This window comes from Columba livia, chromosome 5, assembly GCF_036013475.1.
Source record: "Columba livia isolate bColLiv1 breed racing homer chromosome 5, bColLiv1.pat.W.v2, whole genome shotgun sequence".
NCBI classification, from domain to species: Eukaryota; Metazoa; Chordata; class Aves; order Columbiformes; family Columbidae; genus Columba; species Columba livia.
In genome coordinates this window covers 9,037,224-9,043,899 of record NC_088606.1, presented here as the reverse complement: position 1 = coordinate 9,043,899, position 6,676 = coordinate 9,037,224, and positions in this window count along the sequence as shown.

Here is a 6,676-nt window from a genome sequence, read left to right as displayed (position 1 = left end):
CAGTTTGCTGTTTTGTTTTTTTTTTCCAAGCCCCTCTCCACAGCTCCAGGGAAACAGGGTTAAAACCAGGCTGTGCTCACATTGTGATGGACACACACTCAGCTGGCATCGTTTGGAGTGGTCACGCTCTCGAACAGGTGGCCTCGACCCCAGGAGGTCCCCTCGGGGCTCATGTGGTTCCTCATCCATCCCCGGCTGGTCCAATGTGACTGAGTCAGGGCTGGCTCCTGCCTGCCACAAGCACATCTGTAGCGATCACAGCAACATTATGCTGTTGTAAAATGATAAAATCATGTTAATTTTACTACTGAATGTCCTATGCATCACACCAATACCCTGAACACTGAACCACAGCTGGGTACAAGAAGAGCCCAGGGATTTTTCTGTAAAAGAGGTTTTGGGGCATGGGGGTGGCCATTAACTGGCAATAGTTGACAGCTGTTCCCACATCGCTCATTTCCAGCCCATTTTCACAGTAACCAAGTGTCCAAAATGGGTTTCTCAGAGTACCACTGCTTTTGAATGTTTTATTAGAGACAAAAGCCAGCACAGGATATTGAGTACTCCAGCAGCAAAACAATACAGTGCGTGGCTGGCAGGGTTTAACATGCATCTGATTGTATTTCCAATTACGAGAAAAGCACTGAAGCCAGTCCTAAGGCAGGCCAGAGAGCTCCAAGCACCACAAATCTGGGCCATTTAGCTATGTCATGACTTCTCCTCCCTTGTGATTCATGCAGAGAGCAATTAAAGCTCTTGTAAAAATGTGTTCCTAATGAAAGAGCGAGACTGGCTCTGAAGGATTAGACAAATTGAGGAGTAACTTGGGGAGTAGTGCAGGATTTGTATGACCACCCCTTTTTTTGTTCATATCAAGTAGAATCCTGTGTGAACGAGTGGGAATGAAAACTGCTGTTGGAAACCTGCTCTAAAGTCCATGGCATCCTTTTTCAAATTAAATTTGGTTCCAAATTGCGGCTGGGGCTTTTGGAGCTCCACCTTACTGCTGCACTGGTAAGGATGTAGCATCCCACAAAGCAGAGTGAGCAAAATCCTTTTTGGGGAGGCTGATCCCACACAGGGGCTGGATTGCAAGTCACCAGTACCTGCCAGCAGGGCCACTCGCGGCATCCCTGGGACTGCAGACATGGGGACCGTGCTGCACCGTGTCCCCACGCAGCCAGCAGCCTTGCCCCGCATGTTACCTCCACCCCAGCGCAGTCACCGAGACCAAAGCTGCAAATCCCTCCTGTGTGCACAGGCCTTATTCTGATCCCTCTGAAGCTGCTACATGCTTCAGGCGGTGGCTCCCAACAGCTTCAAACAACCGCATTAATCTGCGACAGCCTCCCCTGCCAAAGCGCGCAGGGCGGCGAGGGCACGGGGAGCACAGCGGGAGCCGCGCAGCCAGACTTTTATGGCCACAAAGGCCAAGTCGCACCTGCTAACGGTTGTGAATAGACTTGCAGACAGCACCAGGTGTGCCATTTCAACAGATTTCACAACTGGGTGTGCCTTTCATCTATGTATAGAGCCCCGGCGAGGGGGTGAAGTGTGCTCGGCAATTGCCCTAATTTAGCAAAAATCCTATTTGTCCAGTGGGTCGCCCTGCGAGGTCGTCACGTGTATTTCAGGAGCAATTATATCAGTTGCCCTTGGCCTGGCCCTGGCCGTGGCCCTGCGGGGAGTCGGGGAACATGGCTTTTATGGTTGGAGGGGAGGGATGGTAATGAGGGAGTGGGCAAAAAGGCAAGCGGCCGCCTGCCAGGGGACAGGGCTGCCAGTGGCGTGAGGAGCATCCCCACCAGCCCGGGGACCCTGCACCCCATCCCTGCACCTGCCCCAACCTACCCCACAGCGTAATTCAGCTCATCTATTTAGTGTCAGCCTTTTAGAGAAGGCGTTTTAATCATATCACCACTCAGTGCTTTAATTTCATGAGATCTGGGAGTAGCTTGTAGATACTTTACAAATAGGGCAATAGAAAACAAAAATAAGCAAGATCCATGTACTCACAAGGTGCTGGTGACATTTCTTCTGCCACCTAATAGTGATCCTGACAGCGACGTTACATTCAAGATCTTATAATTTCAGGCTTTGCTAGAAGCCTGAGTCATAATTTCAGGTTCATTAGATTATCTCTGTATCCCAAATCCACATCATAAAGATGAGACGTCCTAAGATTTGATTTTTAAATGTGGGTCACTCGATTGTACTTATTAAAAGAAAGATGCTGATCTCATGGGGGTGGTTGGATGAGATCAGATAAGAGTTTTGCTGTCTGGAGTCAGTATTCATCAGCAGCAAATAGGGACCCTGTACTATTATGAACTGTCTGCTTTCTCTGGACATAGGCACGTCTCAGGGATGCAACTAAAACAGATGTGATTTCAAGCTTCCATTAGAAGCACTCTTTTTCTGCCTGGGCTTGGCTGATATATATCAGATTTGCTCTAATTGTGATCTTTAAAATGAGCCCTAATGAGAGAAGTGGCATCTGAATTGCTCCAGTGTTATTTTCATAAATATAAATTATCTACTGTTTTGGAAAAGAAAAAAAAAAAAGTTCAAGCCCTTTCTTCCACATTTTCAAACCTTCCAGACCTCAGACACATCTAACTTGCAAGCCCTCCACCCTGCTGAGTGATGGGGAACAGCCTTCTGCTGACCAACAGCAGTGCTTTGGGCCAGATTTTGGCAAGTCTGGCACTGCCCTTGGCACTCCCCCAAGCCACACGCTCTCAGCGAGGGACAGTACGTTAGAGAGACGGCCACAGTGCCTTGGAATGGGCAAAATATGCGTGAGTTTCAAACTGTCCAGCTCCAAGATTTGCAGACAAGGCACGACTGGCTGGCACCAGCTGTGCGATGCTCACAGAGATTTTAGCACCTTCCTTCTCACCCTGTCCTGGGTACAGCTGTGTGCTCTCCCTGGCAGACTGTAGTTGGTGACACACACAGAATCACAGAATGTCAGGGATTGGAAGGGACCTCGAAAGCTCATCCAGTCCAATTCCACTGCCGGAGCAGGAACACCCAGATGAGGTTACACATGAAGGTGTCCAGGCGGGTTTTGAATGTCTGCAGAGAAGGAGACTCCACAACCTCCCTGGGCAGCCTGTTCCAGTGTTCTGGCAAGGTTTTGGTTGTGAAGGAGTTACAGGGATGTCTTCTGTAGAGAAACTGCACCCTACACCTGTGTTAGCTGACAAAGTGATGCATAGACAGAGATGCAGCATTTTTTCAAAAAGAACATTTTTTGGCAACTTTGCACTTTAAAAGCTCCCAGAAGGAATGTGTGGTCACTGTCCAGGTGGCAATGCCATCTCTGTCACAAGCCTCCTTGCAATGGCCTCATCAGCTGCATCGGATCCCACTTCCGAGCATGTGCTTTTGCTCTGGAGAACATGTGAAGGAGCAATTCCCACTGGCAACAGAGCCGCGTCTTGTCCACGTCCAGCGTGCTCTGTTCTTCATCACCAGCTCCCCGGGGAGTGTCTGGGGCGGTCACATCCCGTACCACAGCCACAGTGAACACATGGAGGCACATCAGTGGTGCTTCTCATTTGGGAATGTCTAGGCCCTGGTGAAATCACTACCTGAAATGCAAGAGTGACAGGAAAGCTTGGTAAAAGTCATCCTTGCAACCACTGGAGTCACCACCAGCTGCTTTGCTGAGGAGACTGTCTGGGGCATGAAGTTGCTACTACTAGCCCAGGGGACACAGCTCTGCACTCTGGAAAGCTGTGGACCCCTGTGGTCCAAGGCAGTTGGACTCCAGCTGCCACTACACGGCAAGGGATTGTGTACCCAGCTCCAGGCACAAAGAAGGGAGTGCTGTTCAGGGGAAGCTGCTTTCCCACCCGAGCCTGTCACACCACAGAGCAACAAGCAATGTGCAGAGTTGTGGAGGGGATGAGTTATTCTCCTTGCCCCAACGGAGGAGCGCGGACAGGTGAGGGAGCCTTGGTTACGGAGTCAATGAAAGCCGAGTCCACCGCATCAGGCCTTCCGCACAATGCTCCCCAACTCTGGGGCTGCTGAGCTGCCAGCACCCTGTGCCCACGTTCCTCTACAAACCGTTTCACGGACACTCACTGGCAATGAAACGTTTATTGGAACTGTTGCACGGGGTCTGGGGGATGATGTTGCTGCTCTTGCTTTCCCTTTCCTTTCTGTCTCCTGCAGCAGCCTCTTCAGCCTCCTCACAGGTGCCGACACTGACCTCTGCCTACTCCATGGTCACAAATGTGTCTGCGTTGCCTTGCTGCACTGCCAAGACCAGCTCAATGGAGAGGGAGGTCTCAATGGCAGTGGTCATCCTGAGCTTGCAGAAGCGTGGGGATGGCAGCACCGTGAGCTTGTACGTGGCTGACTGAAGCACGGCAACGCAGGCTGCTGTCATCAGCTCCTGGAGCCAGAAGGTGGTTTTCTCAATGTCAAGGTATGGGCCGGTGCAGAGGGTCTGCAGGAGGCTGGCTTCCTGATGGCCCATCAGCTCGTCCTCAGGGTGGTGGATGAAGCAGAGCATGTCTCCCAGCTTCCGCTCCCTTATGCACATGCACTCCAGTTCCACACGCAGGCGGGAGTATTTCAGCAGAATCTCGGCTTCGGGGACCAGCTCGAGATGGAAAGAGTGTCCGGGGGGCGGCTTCAGGGGCACAACCAGGCGATAGACAAATTCTTCTCCAAGAGCACTCTGGCTTTCCAGGAAGCCACCCAGTCCAAAAGCGGGCTGCAGGCGCGGCATGAAGTCATTGCCAGAGAAGACTCGGCAGACACAGAGAAGGTCATTCACCAGGTCTTCCACCACGCTGCATGTTTCTTTCCTGTTTGGCAGTGGCCACAAGGGGTACTCCTCTGGAAATCTGTCCATATAGAAGGGGTCTTCTTTCTCTTCCACTTCCTCTTCCAGGCTCCCACAGCTGCCACGCTTGCTGCTGCTGGCTGGCTGATGGCTCCTTTTCCTGAGCCACCAGCAGAGCCCAAAGAGCAGCACCAGGCCTCCAGCAACAGCCCAGAACTGCCAGTGCTGCAAGGCAGCGAGGAAGAGGGATGCCCAGGCAGAGACGCTCTTCTCCTGCTTCCTCAGCTCCTGGTCCCTCAGCTCCTGGTCCCTCTGCTCTATCTCCTGCCACAGCCGAGCCATGTCCCGGTTCAACATTTCTTCACGCTGCTTCATGCGCTCGCGCGTCTCCTCATCCAGTTCATAGCCAACCAACTGCACATTCTGGATTAGAATTTGCAAAAGGTTGATGATAATGTCCTTGAAAGCCATGGCCTGCAGGAGAAGAGAGAGAAGGGGCTCAGCGGGGCTGGATGGGAGGCAGGGAGCTGGCAGCAGGGGGAACGGAGCCGGGGGCCGCAGGGAGCTGCGGGCAGGCAGGAGCGGGGCCGAGGCGGCTGGGAGGCAGCAAGGGCTGCGCCAGCCCCGGCGGTGGCAGCTCCGTGCCCTGCCTGAGGTGCTCCCGCGAGCGGCCGGGCCCTCCATGCAGGGCGAGAACCCACCCCCGGGGGCCGCATTTCTGGCCCGGCCCCGTCCAGCCCGGCCTCCCCCCGCCTGCGCACTCACCGCTGGCCCAGGCCGGACTGGGGCAGCGCTGCTGCTGGCGCCCCTGATAACCGCCCCGTGGGGACTCGTCCCCTGTGATGTCACAGGCGCCAGAGCGTGTCACAGGCATGTCAGCCCAACACCCGGCCCTTCGGCCCACGGCACAGCTGCCCTGGTGTCCTGGCGAAGGCTGGGCCAGGGTTAACGTTATTCAGAGCACCTTGTGTGGTGCTTTACGTTGGGTTGTTATCCTCTGCCTGCCAATGGCTATCTCATAATAACAGGATATCTCTGGTTTGAAGGGGCCCACGAGGACTATGTAGGCCAAACCCTGATGCACCAGGCCGGTGCAATCAAGTGAAATCACAGATTCACAGAATCTTTTAAGTTGGGAAAGAACCTAAAGATCATTGTCTCCAACTGCAAATCTCACACTGGCAACTCCACCAATAAACTGTGCCTCTAACAGCAACATCTACACACTTTTTTACATAGCTCCAGTCATGGTGTCTCAAGCATTTCCCTGGGTAGCTTGTTCCAATAGTTGAGAACCCTTTCAATGGAGAAAGTTTTCCTAATATCCAAGCTAATCCTGCCCTGATGCAACCTAAGGCCATTTCCTCTTGTCCTGTCTTTTGTTACCTGGGCAAAGAGACCAACAACCATCTCTCCACAACATCCTTTCAGGTAGATGTAGATAACAATATGGTCTCTATTCTGCAGGGGCAACAAACACAGTTCACAGTTCATGGAATCACAGGATGTCAGGGATTGGAAGGAACCTTGAAAGCTCATCCAGTCCAATCCCCCCACCGGAGCAGGAACAGGGGAAGGTGTCCAAGCAGGTTTTGAATGTCTGCAGAGAAGGAGACTCCACAACCTCCCTGGGCAGCCTGGGCCAGGCTCTGTCACCCTCACTGAGAAGTTTCTTCTCATATTTAAGTGGAACCTCTTGTGTTCCAGTTTGAACCCATTGCCCCTTGTCCTACCACTGGTTGTCACCGAGAAGAGACTGGCTCCATCCTCGTGACACTCATCCTTTATATATTTATAAACATTAATGAGGTCACCCCTCAGTCTCCTCCAAGCTAAAGAGACCCAGCTCCCTCAGCCTTTCCTCATACG